This window comes from Ceratotherium simum, chromosome 3, assembly GCF_057802395.1.
Source record: "Ceratotherium simum simum isolate JZ-2026a chromosome 3, ASM5780239v1, whole genome shotgun sequence".
NCBI classification, from domain to species: domain Eukaryota; kingdom Metazoa; phylum Chordata; class Mammalia; order Perissodactyla; family Rhinocerotidae; genus Ceratotherium; species Ceratotherium simum.
In genome coordinates, this window is record NC_141902.1 from 50,071,737 (window position 1) to 50,090,032 (window position 18,296).

General features: G+C 40.4%; 1 long non-coding RNA gene across 4 annotated transcripts in view; it reads right to left on the reverse strand.

Moving 5' to 3' along the window:
* LOC147917563 (uncharacterized) overlaps positions 1–18,296 on the reverse strand; it is a 405,125-nt gene that overhangs the window by 214,053 nt on the left and 172,776 nt on the right. For 2 of the 4 annotated variants that reach the window (XR_015550653.1, XR_015550658.1), the window contains one exon: positions 18,044–18,108. The exons of 1 other annotated variant lie outside the window; for it this stretch is intronic. This is a non-coding gene — a long non-coding RNA (uncharacterized LOC147917563). Of the gene's footprint in view, positions 1–14,649; positions 18,109–18,296 lie in introns of those variants that run through there. One more of the 4 variants, XR_015550654.1, reaches the window with a different exon arrangement.

The following is an 18,296-nucleotide window of genomic DNA, read 5'->3' on the forward strand; positions in this document are numbered from 1 at the left end:
ACAGATTATAAATTTTATAGGCACAAGTTATAGAAGTGATGTAGGAGATCAACAATCAAGACACCTCATTCAGTCAAAATCCTATCTGAGAAATTCTGGACTTTGCTTCCAAAATGTGTTTCTCTCTGAAAGCGTAGATAGTAACCTGTGGAAACTGCTTCTCTAACAGGGAATAAAGAGTCAGTTAAATGAAAATGTCAAAACCTTGAGGAAAAATAATCATATAACCTTGGATTTTGCAATAGCTGGAAAAAGGGGAAGTTAGCCCAGTCAAGAATATACACTATCTGGAAAGCCAAATTCCAAGACATTCAACAGAAAGGTAATATAAGTTCCATAATCTGGCTCCATAAAAGAAAATGACTCACAACTTTGAAAGATTTTTAAAATAATTTTGATTATACAGCATCAAATCCTGATTAAAATGATGAGAAATGTAATCAAATAAGTGTTATATGGGATTTTTTCAAAATGGAAATGGGTAGGAGCAAAGGCTATGTAATGAGAGACTAGTGTAGATGCCCAGGAGGTTCTCTGGTGAGTTCAGAATCTCTAAAAATGTACAAAAGTTGTAAATGCATAATCAGATATGAATATAAAAGAAGTCTTACAAAAAAAAATAGTGTGAGGTTGGCTAAAACCTGTAGTAGTAAGCTGAGGCTTGAAGAAAAAATCGCAACAGACGGAAGAAGAATAAACAAAGAAAGGGTGGAAGGAAGTTGCATAATGAAATGTCTTCAATATCAAAGGGAAGAAATCAACTAAATAATATCAGTGCAGCTCATAGGCAAGGGAACCAGAATGGAAAGCGTGGTGGGTTGGGCTTCAGTGAGATTGACTTCTCACCCCTGGCAGTACCACCTTCGCTTCCTTGAGTTTCCATTTCCTTTTTGGTCCTACAGAGATCTTTATTCCAGGAATCTGTTTGGATCTGTACATGGGTGAGCCACATACTTGGTCCACTTCCTTCTTCCCAAGACCCCCATTTTCTAGGTGGATTCTTTTCTTTTACTATCCTAGCTCCTACAGCAGCGTTCAACATTCTTGACGTCCTCTTACTCTAGAGTGTTTAGATGAATAAGGACAAATACAAATTTAAAATAAGACAATTCTCTTTGTTGAAAATAGGGGGAGATTTTCCCCTCTGCCTATTTCTTTGATCATTTACCTTAGACAACTTGGAATTGTAAGTACTTTCTCGTCTCTTTAAAATGTATATAAATCCTTTTGAAGACCAGATGGGCCTTTTGTCAGCCAACCTTTTGTCTGTTCTATGACCTAGAATGTCTTTCTCAAGGACCTGAGAGCCATCTGTTCGAAATGCAAACATCAAGGGAGATAGCACTCCTTCTCCTAGTTTCTACTGGAGGATAGGAGCCTAATTTCAGTGGGCACCTTGCTCCAAGTTGCAACACTACCTCCTGTCATAAAGAGATGAGAAGTTTGTTTTTTCTCTGGATAAAGCAATTTAGCTAACACAGATGGCTACCCCAATTACCAGGTAAAGTTAGGATGAGTGGTGTTGTCAAATCCTCTTACTTGGGGACCAGTTATTGTTTATCCTGAAAACATGTATGTAATGGGTTATATATGCTTTGCTATATAAGGGGTTGTGATTCCTCTCTGTCTTTGCAATCTCTTAGCAGATTGCCTGTGATATGAAACATATTCTGGTTTAATGCTTATTCAGTAATAAAAGTGTTTTATTTTCTCTACCAGCTTTGTGAAGAGGAATTTTGGGTTGGGAGATTTTGTTTTTAGTTATACTCCTCTGACAGGTACCAATCATTCTTTTCCTGATGACTCATGGAAAATTAACATACTACAAACATACTTTGTGGCAGGATGCAAAAGATAAGTTTATGCCTGTAGGAAAAGAGGTAAACTTACAATGCACTTAGTTTGGGAGTGTTGCTTTATCCAATGTCAGCAGCTGATATCTTCAATGCTGTATTTGTTATTGTTGGATAAAATTTTTTAGAATAGATTTTTTTTTTTTGCTTGATTCCAAGTAAGTAAAGGTCAGATGTGAGCTTACGTTGAGCATCTGTCTTGAAAAAAAAGATCGTGATCCATTTAATAATGTTGAAATGACATGTGGAAATTTTTCCAAATGAAAAAAAGCGTTGCAGATGTTTTCGTAGTATGTCTGAATACTAAATATTTGCAAACTACATAACAGAAGAGTCATTGTGTTCTACTGAAATCACCATCTTTTTATAACAAAACATTTCATTAGAGGTCATTGAAATCTTGGAAGCCATTTGGCAGCATATTCTCTCCCACAAGCTGCTGTATATTGATAGTAATTGGCTTTTGACAGATATTTGCGGGTGGAAGTGGTGTGTTTCCCATGGGGTAGGGACTAACAGTCATATTGGAGACTGGCTAGGCATCATTCTCATGCATAGACAACAGCAAAACAAAGATGGCCACGTGGTGATGGATATACAGGAAATTTTAGAGAGGGTTATGGAGGGCTAAGTTCACTCTGGTCAGTAACCAGTTTAGGAAAACAAAGTTAAAATGGTCAGAGATGTCATTGCAATACTAAGATGAAGAATACGGAAGACACATTGTCACCCAGAGAAGTCCCTAAAACATTTTTGATGTCTAATGCTTTGTTTTTAAGTTGTGCTTGCTTATAGGAACAAAGACAGAACATTGCCAGATGGCCAAATCACAGAACAAATCCAAACAAAAAAGGTCCAAGATGGTGATAGCGCGCTGTGCACAAAAGGTGCCATGGGCAAAAGGAAACGTGCACAAGAGATGCTGTGTGCAAGAAGGGAAGATCTGTGCGTGCCCAACCGTCCCCGCCCCAAGCAATGAGACCCTTTCTTCACATCCCATAAGAACCCTTCTCACCTCCCTTTTGGGGAAATGGTGTTTTAGAGCATGAGCTCTGCCTCCTCCATTCATTGATCAATGAATAAAGTTTCTGCTGCTATTCCAAACCTGGTCTCATTCTATAGGCACAAGCAGCTCTGGGGAAAACGACCCACGTGCGGGTCACTGGTCCCTTAGGGTTCAGTAACGTTGTGAGTTCCATTTCATAAGCCAACTTTGGGTGTGATTGATTGGAATGCTGCGTTGAGGAAGATTCTGAGGTTGTGTCTGTCAGGTGTGTAGAAGCAGGGAGCAGCCCAGAGGTCACATATTTACCATTCCTAATATAAAAGCTCCTTTTGTACTTTGTGCCTTAGTTAGATCTATTGACAGAGTATGGGCTGTCCTCGTCTACAAGAGAGAGTCAAGAAATGACTACAACTTGTTAAAGATGACAATTTCTGTCCCAGGCTGTAGCATGAGGGATGACTGGTAAGTTTTGACCATAAGAACCCAACTCACTCAAAGCCATAATGTGGGGATACTGAAGAGGAGACATCTGTTCAACAGTTCTCCAAATTTAAGAGCTGAACGGCTTGGCTTAGACAGAAAAAAATATATAATTCAACCAACTTCCAAGAAAGCAAAGGAGAGTTCTCTTTAGGGGCCATGCTAACTAATCATCATCTGGGGCATTTTTGAAGGAGTCGTACCTCTCCTTGCTGGTTGGCTTTTAATTTGTCCTTCAAATCTAAACCCCCTATATCTATTGAATCCTAGACCTGGAAGGTATCTTGGAACTTATTAAATATAACTCCCTCACTTTCCAGGAAAGTAAGGAAGGTGAGGCCTAAAAAGGTAAATTGTTTAAGGTCACACAGCTGCTAAGTGGCAGAGCCAGATCTTAAAGCCCTAGGATCAGAAAAGTCCAGTGCTCTTTTCATTTCACTAATCTGTGAGACTGACCCTCCCTCCTTTACTCACTTAACCTGGGGTTCTTTTCTCAGGCAAACCCTCACCTCTTGGAAGGACCCCACCAGGCTCCTTCACCTAGAGTTGGAGGCATGTGTTAAGTGGACAGATTTGAGCATAGGGACATATGTGGCTTAACCCCATGGGCTTCTGTGATTCTTTTAGGAAACAGTTACCTGTCATCCCCCAGGTGCTCTTTGTAGATGCCCACAGTCCCATCAGAAGGTTGGATTAGGCTTCCACCCTGGGAAAGATGTGGGACCCATCCTACACCTCTCATGTAAGGTCAAACTCACAAACAGTAGGTCCTCCCTCAAGGGACCTCTCCATTCCTTGAGACTTTTAGTTCATCAGATCCTCAATTGTAGTCCTGCATGGGTCCTCATCTCCTATTCCTGACTGCTCCTGAACACAGAGAAAATGTAGTAGCACTCTTTTTACCTGTTAAGATTTCTAGTTTCCTCTTCATTCTTAATAAGGCTGACTAAATTAAACACTCATGACATGGTGCTCAAGTTTTTAAAGTTAAGACCCACGAAATGGAGCTCAGTGGTCAACACTGGAAACCTGAAATAGCCTTACCTCTTCCCCAAGACTTAGGGAATGTTTTGGGGCAGAGTTTCACTTCTTTGACCAATCTTAGCTGCTTAGCAAGCTGAGGACTCAAGGGTCTTTGTGCTCTAGTGCTCATTTCCAAACATTAGGATGAGACAACAACTTCAGATCAGGTCATTCCTCTCTTTGGTCATGTTCTGGGATCAGTACCAAAGAGACCACTTCGTAAATCTTCTGATGCTTTACATTTGTAAAATGTTTATTCTCCTCCAAGTTTATCTAAAACACAATGTCATGGACTTTTTATCACATTGCCCATACATAGAACAACCCAGAGCACCAGCATGAAAAAGTTGGTTAATGTTTCATATTACTCCTCAGTGTATGTTGACAACTAAGAGACCATGTGATTTGAGTGCATACAAAGACACCAATAAACATAAATAATAGCAGCAGTGTGAACTCTCCTGCAAGGTGAACATTTTTAAGATCTAATAAAACACCATTATAAACAACAAAGTTTTCTCCACCTCTATTAGAACCTTCTCAGGGTGGGTGAGGTTCTCTTGGGGTCCTAATAGAGCCAGAATCAACAGCAGGATATATTCTAGGGTAAGACAAACCAAGATCCTGGAGGCCTACTACCAGGCTTCAGCATGACAGTATCATAACATCTTATCTTCCTAAATTCACGGCTACAAGGGAGCATCAGAGAGGAGAAGCAGCTGTAGTGACTGCAGTAAAGAATTACTAGCAAACTGCTCTTCCACAGCTGCTAACAGTCAGGGGGATGACAAACTCTTTGGTCTTCTCATCTTTCAAGGTTGCTTTGAAATGAAGAGACCAAGAAATATCCTAAAGATCAAGACAATACAGAAAGTCTTTCCTTTGCCCTTAAAGCCCATTAATAGGAGTCCAGACATTTTACTCCAAAATCACAGGTTATACTAAGGGAAATAAATGGCCATTTACTTTCCATGGAGTTTATTAAGAAGAGGGCCCAGGACCATCCTCTGTATGCCTGCATTGTCCTGAGAGAAAAGAGAGACTACCTAAAGGGAGTACCATGAGAAAGTGGCCACACAACAGAAACAGCATCAAGGGCATGGATGAAAAGAGCTATTTACAGGCTGACAACTTACAGCCGCAATAGCAAGAGGAAGAGCAAAGGAAGCAGGAGAGAGATCCTCCCCAAGTGAAGATAGAGCAGGCAAGAAACTGCCCAAGAGAAAAGAGCATGTCAAGAGCAAGTTCCAACAACGAGCTTTGCAAGGAGTTCAACAAAGCCACAGAAATAAGGACATTACAGAGGGATGCTATAAAACACCTTGCAAGGCGCATAAGAAAATGACAAATGAGTAGATTATCAAAGCAGCTAGTGTGGGGAATCAGAATTTGCCACCCCAAAATATGTCTCTTTGGCTTGATTATTTTTAAGAACAAAAGACTCAGAAAGAAACTTTGGCCTTCCCCCCCACAACAAACTAAAAGAAGAAGGCCTGTTCCAGGAAGGAGCTAATACCATATGATAATCGTAGTATAGTATAAACTAGGTTATAGAGAGGGAGGAACCTAGCAAGGGCCATTTGATCAAAGCCCTCCCCATGTCTCACTGTTTTTGCAAGGTATGGCAAACATTTGTTTACCAAACATTTGCTTTTCCATCTCCATGTGAATTGCCTTCCCCTCTTTGAATTCCAAAACCACTACCCCAAACATCCTCCTTTGTCTTTAGCTGAAGATGGTATTTAAGGTGGCTTCGGCCATTTTGGCAAGTTACTCAGTTTGCCTGGGTTTCTCCCGTGTATATGTTATTAAATTTGTTTGATTTTCTCCTGTTATTCTGTCTCATGTCAATTTAATTCTTAGACCAGCCAGAAGAACCTAGAGGGTAGAGGAAAATGCCTTACTCCCCTACGCTAGACTGATGCTGGCCTGATCTTGCTTGACCCAAGCTTCTCATCGGCTCTCTGTATGAGGTTATGTTGGTAACAAATAATTCACCTTTGTATAACATATCCAAAGTATGGTATATCAGTTAGAATATTTAACTGTTTGACTGAATTTATTAGTCATACATCTCCCCAAAGAAGAGGTATGATTGGTCCTCTGTGGCTAATGGAAACCCACAGCTGTAGTCTCAGCAGCTCACACTGGTATAGCTACAGCCATCACGGGGAACCAGAGCCTGAATGCAGAGAACTTCTCTGTTCAAGGCAGCCTGATTGGTAGAGTCCCAGATTGCTGCCAATTTTACCTCAATCCTTCCCTTCCTCTAAAACAGCGGTCAGCAAACTATAGTGGCATGTGGGCACGATCTAATCAGCTGCCTAATTTTGTTAATAAAGATTTACTGAAACACAGCCACATCCATTTGTCTACATATTGTCTGTGGCTGCTTTTTCACTATAATGGCAGAGCTGAGTAGTTGCAACCATCATTCCCCTTCTCCATCACTTACATCCTTTTTCCTCCTTGTCTTCCCTTCTTCCCATTTTGGGACTGTTATCGAGCCATATTCTTAACTCCGGAAAGTGTCTGGATCCCCATCTAATCAGACAATCCAGAGCCCAGTTGACACTAGTGGCTCATTAGTTTTGTTTCAGAGCTTGGAAAATTTTTATTGCTATTTTTTTCATCATTGGATTTATTAAATTAAAGACTGCTTTTGGTAACAAGTCAAAAAATACACAGGAAACTCTTTTTTTAAAAGAAAAAGTTAAAAATCTCCCCCTTCCCTCCATTCTACCTCTTGAAATAATCAATGTTAATATTTCAATCCTGTCACACTTTTCTCTAGTGGTGGCTTTTTAAAAAAATCTCTGTTATTACAACAAGGTTGAGAGGATAAAATACTTAATATTTAATATGCAGAGCACATTCATTCACTCAAGAAATTTTTTGAATACCTTTATGTTTCAAACGCTGTGCTGAGTGCTGAAAAATCAACTTAAAATTCTCTAGGGCAGATACTTGAACATCAAATAATATCAGTTGTTTCTTTTCATAGAGTGGTTAAAGAGCCCCACCATTCTTAATAAAGTGATGACAGTTTGATTGCACACGCTAGCTAGCCAAGCCACAGATAGGTGACATTAGGCACAATGAGGACTAATAAATAGTTGAAGGCAACCCATTCTCCAGAGCTAGAAGGAAAATCAACTCAAAGTCCAGTGTATAGAAACAAAGAATCAGTAGGTATCTTCTTATACTCTTTGGTAGTCTTTAGTGATATTTAGCACCAGCTCTGGTTCTCTTCCTTCCAGGAGCTTGGTAGGATTGCACTCTTCCACATCCTTGAAGTTAGGGAGCACTGTAGCACTTTCGTTGGAGGTAGGAAATTGAAAAGAGGGAGACCAGTTAGCAGGCCTACACAAGAATCAAGGCATAAAGCAAAGAAGGCCTTACCTAAGGCAGAAATAGTAGTGCTATTGTCGAGCATGTGGTTACTAGATATTTTAAGATGCCAGAACTCAGGGCTGACAGGATAAGACATTGAGTGAGAGCAAATGTGCAGTTTCTGGCCTGCATAATTGGGTGGGAGTAGACGATTCCACTCACTGAGAGAAAGAATAGGAGTATAACAGGGCTGAAGAAGACTCTGGTGAGTTTAATTTAAAATGAAATATGTCCGAAGTGCCATGTGGAGATGTACAGAAGTTGGATATACAGGTCTGGAATGCTGGAAATAAATCTACAGTGAAAATATAGATTTGGGTTTATTTAGATAATAGTAATAATTAAAGTCATAAGTTTGAATTAGTTCTTTCAAGGAAAGACTTTAGAGCAGCACTGTCCAATACAAATTTCTGTGATGATAGAAATGTTCTGCATTTGCCTAGTCCAATGCAGTAGCCATTAGACATATGTGGCTATTGAACACTTGAAATGTGGCTGGTGCAACTGAGAAACTCAATTTTTAATTTTGTTTAATTTTGATTTATTTAAATTTAAATGGCCACATGTAGCCAGTGGCTCCTGTATTGTTCAGTACAGCTCTCAAGTGAAAAGAGCAATGAGCCAAGATTGGAGTCTCAAGAAACATTGATAAGTATACTCTCTATATGCGTACCCATATATGCACTCTGTGTATATCTGTGTGTTAAAATGGAATAGTTTCAACTTCTGCTTCCAGCTAAGACAGAGTAACCGAGACCAGACTTAGCCTCTCACTAGAAACAGCTGAAAAACAAAAAGCAAGATACATAAAACAACAGTTTTAAAGACATTAGATTGACCTCAGGCAATGAAAAGACAGTGATCCCTGGGAAACAAAACAAAGGAGGTGAGCTTTATAATTGGCCCAACTTACTGCTTGGAGAAAGTCTCCAGCCTGTGTCACAAAAAGAAGCAGCCCCTGGCTGACTCTGTTAGTTAATGAGACAGAGTTGGGAGGTTGGGAAGCCAAGGCACCTAAAAACCACAGGGCAAAATACAAGCTAGGACAGAGCTGCCCAGAGAGACAGAGACAGTCAGAGACAGAGAATAAGACTGCTCTGGAGAACTACAGAGTGTCCCCTTTGAGTTTTAAGTAATCAGCACATGCATGTGAAGAAACCACCTGAGGCCAAGAAATAACACCTTAAAGTGTAGAGGGAACAATCCTTTGGGCTGGCACAGAGCCAGAAATAGCTCCTGTTCCCACTAACCAGAGTGGGAAACTTCATAATTCCCAGAGCATCAGATAGAATACTCAGAAAAGTTTGGCGTCAGTAGTGGAAAAAAAATTAGCCCAAGACCAATACTTCTTTTTTTTTTTTTTTTTTTTAAAGATTTTATTTATTTATTTTTCCCCCAAAGCCCCAGTACATAGTTGTCTGTCATAGCTGCACATCCTTCTAGTTGCTGTATGTGGGACGCCGCCTCAGCATGGCTGGAGGAGTGGTGCTTCGGTGCGCACCCGGGATCCGAACCCGGGCCGCCGGCAGCGGAGCGCACGCACCCAACCGCTAAGCCACGGGGCCGGCCCAAGACCAATACTTCTTAATCAAGAGCAGTTTTGCCTCCCAGGGGACATTTGTCAGTGTCTGGAGATATTTTTGATCATCACACTAGGGATGCAGTGAGTAGAGCCCAGTGATTCTGCTAAACATCCTATAATACACAGGAGAGCCCTCCACAACAAAAATTATCCAACCCAAAATGTCAATAGTGACAAGGTTGAGAAACCTTGCCCTAGACTAAATGTTGCTGTAGTCTCACCTAACAAAGTTTAAAAGCAGGACCTGAAAGGATCAGACTGTTTCTAAATAACTTAACTGCATGCCACAACAAAGCTCAAGAGTATTTATAGGAATACAAAAATATTGAGCACCCAACAATTTAAAACTCATAACATCTGACATCCAATCAAAAGAATGCAAGCAAGCATGAAAATACAATCCATAACAAAAAGAAAAATCAATTAATTGACATCAATGGAGAAATGACACAGATAATAAAATTAGTAGGCAAGGGTATTAAAAGTTATTATAATTGTATTTCATATGTTCAAGAAGGTAGAAGAAAGATTGAATGTATTCAATAAGACATGGAAGATATATAAAAAGGCCCGAATAGAATTTCTGGAGATGAAAACTATGTCTAAGATGAAAAATACACTGCATGGAACTAGAAGGATATGCAACTATGACATACAACTATCTACTGGGGCTTTGGGGGAAAAAAGGAGGAGGATTGGCAATAGATGTTAGTGCAGAGCCGGTTTTCCTCAGCAAAAAGAGGAGGATTAGCATGGATGTTAGCTCAAGGCTGTTCTTCCTCACAAAAAAAAAAAAAAAGAAAGAAAGAAAAAGAAAAATACACTGCATGGGATTAACAGTAGATTAGCTATTGCGAAAGAAAAGATTGGTAAACTTGAAGATACAGCAATAGAGTATCCAAAATGAAATACAAAAAGAAAAAAAATTAACAGAGCGTTAGTGATCTGTGGAACTTAAGTGGCCTAATGTACATGTAATTGGAGTCCCTGAAGAATAGAAGAGACAGGGGTGGATGCAAAAAATATCTGAAGAAATAAAGGCCAAAAGTTTTCCATGTTTGATGAAAGCTGTAAACCCACAGTTCCAAGAAGTTTGATAAATTGCAATATGAAGAAAATGCAATTGTTTCTGTCTAGGTTTTGATAGAAGCTCCAAGACTGTGGATGCCAGACTTACCTGCCAGCCCTACCTGCCAGCCCATCTGTCATGAGTTGAATCATGTCACCCAAAAATATATATTGAAGTCCTCACACTCAGTACCTATGACTATGACCTTATTTGGAAATAAGGTCTTTCAGAAGTAATCAAGTTAAGACGAAGTCATACTCAATTAGGATGGGCCCTAATCCAATATGACCAGTTCCCTTATAAGAAGATAAAACAGAGACACAGACAGAGACCAAGAGGAAGAATGCCATGTGATGACAGAGGCAGAGATTGGAGTAAGGCATCTACAAGCCAAGAAACTCCAAGGATTTCTGGCAACACCAGAAACTAAGAGAAAGCCATGGAACAGAATCTCCTCTAGAGCCTTCAGAGAGGGCATGGACCTGCTAACACGTTGATTGTAGACTTCTGGCCTCCACAACTGTGAGAGGATAAACTTCTGTTGTTTTAAGCCACCAAGTTTATGGTAATTTGTTACAGCAGCCCTAGGAAACTAATAGGCCATCTATGCAGTCCCTGCACAGAATTGGCCAAAACTGTTTTTGTCACAGTCAGCCCAACACTCTCCCCTTGCCTTGAGGGTACAAAAATGTTGAAATTGAAAAGTGCAGGATTTTTCCAATGTGCTCTGAGTCTCACCCCACCTCCCTTCACTTGATGTCTGACAAATGAATTGATGAATAAGACTGCCTTTACGCCCTAGATGACATGTAATCTCTCACCTACCACCTGCACACCCAGCCCAAAACCCACAAAGCTGGATTACTAGGGCATTGGATCAAAATGACAAGGAGTTAAAATTTCTAGGAAGAGTTCCACTTACTTAGGCTCCTAAAAACTTTGCCCTCAAGTACAAAAAAAGGACTTGGCTGACGAAAATCCTAAGAGGAGTGTCAGTCACTCAAAGAAGACTAAATTGTTTGTCAGGCAGCACTGCTGTAGCCAGTTGCAGAGTTCAGAGGATCACAGAAGGAAAGTGGACCCAATTGGCCTCTGGCTGCCCTCTGAACGCATTGTAATTCACACCATTGTGGTGGAGTGTTTTATAGCACAAAGACGCTTTAATTGTGAAAGAGAATTCAGTCACAGACTCTGATCACTGCGCACTGCGGTGACAAAGACCTTGAGAACAGAACACAAGCAGGAGCATGTACAGAAAGGTGGAGGGACGGAGACCAGAGAGGGAGGCCTACAGGTCCCTGACAGCAACTTGGCTGCCTTAATTAGCTGCCCCTGCTCATGGGCCTCGTATTTCACACACAGATGCTCAGCGAGGCATCACATCTCTCAGTTCCTCTACATGTGTGGTGCGTGTATGTGTTTGTGTGTGTATGTGGTATGTATGTGATGTGTGCGGTATGTGTTGTGTATTGTGTGTGTAGTATTGTGTTTGTGGCGTATGTGGAAGGGGTGGTGGTGTCTAGTGTGTTGGAGGAGGTGGGTGGGGAGGGGTTTGGTGCCTGATTGCCTGACTTCAGGATTCCCGAGGGTCAGATGGAGCAGAACAAGCCTGAGTATGTGCTGCAGCATAAGCAGTGACTTGGAGCTGATCCACTGTCTGGACTATTTTTAGCAATGACGCGCCATGACTTTGCACTCTTTCCCGAAATAATTGACGGCAACAGGATCCCATTGGGAACAGCAACTACAGCTAAGGACTCTCTGCTTTCCAGATAACACCATCTCATAATTCTTTTGAACAAATCATGAAGCATTTCTGGACCTCAGAAACATTTCAAACACTACATAATATTTTCCAAAATTTGAGGGTCAAAAGAAAAAAGTGATTTTATATATCAACACTAACTCTATATGGGAACTTTTAACCAGTCCCTTCAGTCACCTTAAAAATCTGAAAACTAAGTAAACAAATGCCAACCTAGTGCAAAATCATGATTAGGGTTTGCCAGCGTCAATAAAGAAAGGAAAATGGTCCCATAGTTAGCATGAATTCATTAGCCTCTAGGCCCATTGTAAAGCTCTAGGGCAGGTAGTTAATAAATAAAATTAATTAATTAAATAATATTAGTGTCCTTTTATAAAAAGATGCTGTATCACATATATTATAAGAATTCATATCAAGATTACCAAGAAATAATAGTTGCCCTAGCAACTCTGGCCATTCCCTCTTCAGAAATGTAAAAAGAAGGTTACAGACAAGTTCAGGAACTCCTTGAATGCCAAATCTGATGAAAAAGCAAGTCTGCACTTCAATTGCAGGAACAATTAGAAAATGCCTGTGAATCACAGGTTAATCATGAAAAATGAAAGAGACCTAGAGCGCAAGACTTTCACTTTACAGGCAAGAAAACGAACTGCCTGAGAGGTTAAATGACTTGCCTAAGATCACAGCCCATGTAAGTGGCATCTCTTGAATTAATCCAAATCTCTGACTTCTTGCCCAAAATTCTTTATACTTCCTGGACTATCTTGGTACTTTCTATGCCTGACACTATGCTAGGTGCTATAGAAACCACAAAAATGAATGAAAGCCTATGATGGCCAACCAGGAATTTGCTAGAACTCTCTTACTAGTATGGCCCTCTTTAGATAGAGAAAGAACTCTGAACTATGATTACCGTATTCCCCATAGAGAGCTGAAGTCAAATCACCAGAATCTGCAGAATTCAGAAACTGCTTCATCAATGGACCTGGATGGTGACCACTTCCTGTTCCTAAGAGTCCTCCTTGCTGGAAACCTCTCACTCAAGGCCTAATTAATGAACTGGCCTGCTCTGATAGCCCCACCATGGAGATGGAGTTGACTCTAGGTGGGGAAGGCCAAGTATATAAATGAGAGGTAAAATAGAGACTCATTTCATTTCATTTTCATTTTAAACGTTTATTGATCTAGGCACTAAGAATACTAAGTTAAATAGTACTTAGTATCTGCCTCTAAAGATCTTAATCAAACGATAAATAGTTAAATATAGTAGGTGCTATACCAGAGGTAGGTAATATGTCCTAATCTGAGAAGATTTTCTGACACTGAGCATAGAAGTTGATCTTCAAAGCATAGGCAGATGTGCAGCCGGCCCCATGGCCTAGTGATTAAGTTCAGCGCACTCCACTTTGGCGGACTGGGTTCGGCTCCCAGGCGTGACCCTACACCACTCGTCAGTAGCTATGCTGGGTGACCAACATACAAAATAGAGGAAGATTGGCATGGATGTTAGCCCAAGGTGAATCTTCCTCAGCAAGAAAAAAAAACAAAAGGCAGATGTGACCACATGACACAGTCAACAGAGTGAAAAAGCAATCTATGGAATGGAAGAAAATATTTTCAAATTATATACCTGATAAGGGGTTAATATGCACAATATATAGGGAACTCCTACAACTCAACAATAACAATCCTATTAAAAATGGGCAAAGAACTTGAATAGACATTTCTCCAAAGATGGTATACAAGTGGTCAATAAGCATATGAAAAGATGCTCAACATCACTAATCATTAGAGAAATGCAAATCAAAACCACAATAAGATATCACCTCACACCCATTAGGAAGGCTATCATCAAAAAAAAAAAAAAAAAACGAAAATAACAAGCGTTGGAAAGGATGTGGAGAAATTGGAATCCTTGTGCACTGTTGGTGGGAATGGTAAAATGGTACAGCTACTGTGGAAAACAGTATGGAGGTTCCACACACTTTGTCTTGTGTTAATTAAAAAATTAAAAATAGAATTACCATACGACCAGCAATCCCATTTCTGGGTTTTTATCCAAGAGAATTGAAAGCAGGATCTTGAAAAGATATTTGCACACCCATATTCATAGTCTCACTGTTCACAATAGCCAAGAGTTGGAAGCAACCCAAGTGTCTGTTGACAAATGAATGGATAAACAAAATATGGTATACACATACAATGGAATACTATTCAACCTTAAAAATGAAGGAAATCCTGTCATATGCTACAACATGGCTGAACCTTGAAGACGTTATGTAAAGTGAAATCAGTCAGTCACAAAAAAATAAATACAGTCTGATTCCACTTATATGAGGTATCTGAGGTAGTCATACCAATTGAAACAGGCTGCCAGGGGCTGGGGGGAGGGAAAAATGGAGAGTTGTTATTTAATGGATATATAGTTTTAGTTTTACAAGATGAAAAATTTCTGGTGATCTGTTGCACAACCATATGAATACACTTAACACTATTGAATTGTATACTTAAAAATGGTTAAGATGATAAATTTCGTTATATATTTTTATCACTGTTTTATAAAAAAAGACTCAGAGGTAAATCTCTCAGGAGTAATAAGCTCTCCTTATTTCTTCTCACCTCCTACCAGCAAACAAATAAAGTTGACCCATATATTGAGAGGATTGGCCTCAAGAAGCAAGTCCCTAATCAGACCTCATTATTACTAGGACCTGAGCATTGGGAAAGCACTGTAGTCCCTCATGAGGTTGGAAAATCTTCAAGGCTTCTTATGGTTTGGTCAGGAAGAGCAATAAGGGCCTTAGACGGATGGGAAAGAATACTATTGGCAAACAGAGGCCAATCAGATCAGCAGAGGCCAAGCCAGGGGAGAGGTGCATACCCGTGCCAGCAACTGCAAAGCTGCAGGCTAGCCAAGAGGGAAATCGTTCCTCACCAATGTCCACAGACTGAAAGGAACATTGGATGATTGCTACCATGGGACTGTGGGATCCTATAACGTGTCTATTAGAAGAGATATAAGTTTTGCTGATTTCCTTTGCTTTTATAACACTTGTGTCTGTAGCACTGTGGCTTGCAAGTGGTAGAATCAGTGCCAGCTTTGGGCAACAGCCAATGAAGGGGAAAGAACATTGTCTCTAGAGTCTGAGTCAAGTTGTGCCATCTCCCAGCCAAGTAATTCAAGTAAGTGACTTAAACTTTCCGATACTCAGTATGCACATCAGAAAAATGGGAATATTAATGCCAACTCACAGGGTTGTTGCAAAGATGACAAGAGATAGTATACATAAAAATCCTAGCACAGTAGCTACATATTTTGGAAAATGATGATCTGGATAAAGTAGGCCTAGGGACTTTAAGGATGCCTCATGATCACATCCCAATATCATCTTTTCCAGTACATGTGTGAAAGCATGCCTGTGTAGATCAGCACCATCCTTATCTCTCCCGTTCACCTTATGGAAATTCTCTGCCCTTCCCACCATATTAATCAATGACAGATCCTCCTAAAAATAAGAGAAGGAAGAACAGAGGCAGTGTGAAAGGCACAATCACCAGGACCAGCACCATCACATCCATATATTCGTAGGAGACATTTGCATAATATGCAGCTTGAGTCTTATTACACGCCTGCTCAGAAACTTCCCATGGTTTCTGATACACATGCCCAAGCATTTAGGGGGAAGAATAAGATGGATAGATTGAAGAATAGATGTGTTTAGATGTGTAATTGTATAAGCCAGTTTCTGGTTATAAAATTCTCTCAATTTTTCTCTATGGATGAAAATATTCATAATAAAATTTGGAGGGGAAAAAATCATCCATGGCTCCCTAATACAGTAGTTTAATCACAGAAGATGTTCAATACATATTTGGTGGATAAAACCATAAGTGAGTGATAAATACTTTGACAGGTGACAATGTCTAGCAATGGAAACAACACAAATCCCAACAGGATTTAAACAATGGGTTTGTAATACAAGACCCAAGGAAAATGATAACCTCTGATTCTTTTGCCAAATCTTGTCAGTATCCATTGTGAGTGGATTTGCCTTGTATCTGGTACATGTCCTCTGGAAAGCCACTATCTAGACATGCAAGAATCCACATGGATGTCGCTACAGAGCTATTATGTGTTTATACCAACAGTAATCTCACATTCACTCTCTTATCACTAGTTGACTAACGAGGATACAGGGATGCACTCAGTATAAATGCTAGTCTCAACTTTGTTACCAATTTTCTGCAAGACATCCATCAAGTTACTCATCATGACCATACTTTGGGTCCCACAGTCACCAAACAGGAGTGATGTCAAGTGTTTTAAACAGTGGTACGGCCAAAGTCCACAGCCCTGCCTCAGAGACATTGCCCCTGACGCCTCTTGCTTGATGTGGCCCGTGGGCCCCCTGTAAGGTATTACCCATGTGTTCACCCAGTAACAGATGTGAGGATGATCATCATAACCCCTAACCATTGGACAGTCGTTTAGAGTCCACAAAGTATTTTTCACATATATTATCTTCTTTAATGCACATAACATTGCTCTTAAGTAATATCTCCCTTTTACAGATGAGTAAACTGAGGGTCAACAACGTTAAAAAATTTCCTCAAGGACAATATTGAAGTCAAGGACCAAGCCCAGGTCCTCTGGTTCTGAATCTTGCTCTGTTTTCATTGCATTGTTGTTCATTCCATTCCTTAAACCTTCAGGCCCTCCCATTAGATGTGGCTCCCACTTTAAATCGAAGTGACCTCCCCAGGTCACAAACTTAGGGCCTCTTATGATCTCTGTACCCCATTCCTGGCTACCATTTTTACCCCAAAGCAAGTGAAAGGTGAACACTACTGAATCAGGACACTCAGCAAATTTCTCTTCCCCTTGCTGAGGATGCCCTATTGTTCATCTTCCCCATATGTCCGAGTCAGCACAGGAAGAGTTTTAGAGCCAATTTTAAGGTAAATAAGTTTGACTGTTCTCCAAGACCTCCTTCTAGTTAAAAAAAATGGAACTAGGCATCTCCACCATGCAAGTAGGCACTTGGCAACAGCTAAGATAGATCTTGAAGACACATGCTCATAAAATATTGAAGGATAGAACTTTCCCAAGTCCCCTAACCAAACAGTGCAAAGTGATGCCCACAGAACTTCAAATAAATAAACACTTAACATTTCTGGAGATATAACCAATATGTTCAATAGGAAAGATGCATCATAGGAATTGCCAAATAGATGGAAACTAAAAGGAACAGGAGATGAAGAGGGTGAAAGGGAGAAAGAATTTGTGGCATGTGTTTTGCGTGTTTCATCTCATTTAATCCTCACAACCACCTAGCCTATCATTTCATTTTATAATTGAAGAAACTGAAGCACAGAGCCATTAGGGTACATGCCAGGATCAACTGGTAGATGAGTTGGGATTCAAACCCCAGTCTGTCTGAATCCAGAGATCATTTTACCGCTGAGAACACGGAGAGGAAGAGAGAGATGTCAGGAGTCATATAGGCCCTTCCTTTAGAAAAAGTTCATAATTCATTGTCCATCTCACCCACTCAAACCATTGGTAGCTCTAAAGGCCGCACTGTGTCTATTTAACAGTTCTTTCCCCAGCTTCTGATATCACACCATCAAGCTCACTGATAGGACTTTCCAGTCTTTCCCCTACAGAGGTCACTTGAGTCCACTCTAGCATTAGTAATGGAATTCAGTGACAGATCCTCAGCATCATCTGTCAGTCACATGCCTGGTTTCCTGGCAAGGAGTAGGTCATCTTAGATGCCTTTGTCACAGTGTGTCAAGGGGAAACCAGAAAGCCACTTAAGGCAGATCCCACAGATTGTTTTGTAAGCCAGAATCACAAAGTTCACCTTACCTAGAAGTGGAAATCCCGGGAAAACTGATTTGTGCTACCGAAATTCATACTAGTCGGATGTGCTCCTGTGAGAGAGAAGACAGCCAAGCTGACCAGAATTGCCAGACTCTGGGTCATTCAAGAGACCTATAATGTGCTAGGACTGGACAGAACATTAGAGATCTCTATCCAGCGTTTTTCACCTAGAGGATACCCAGCTCTCTTTGCATACATTTACACTTTATGTTTCCTGGTGGATTTCTTTTGAAATCTG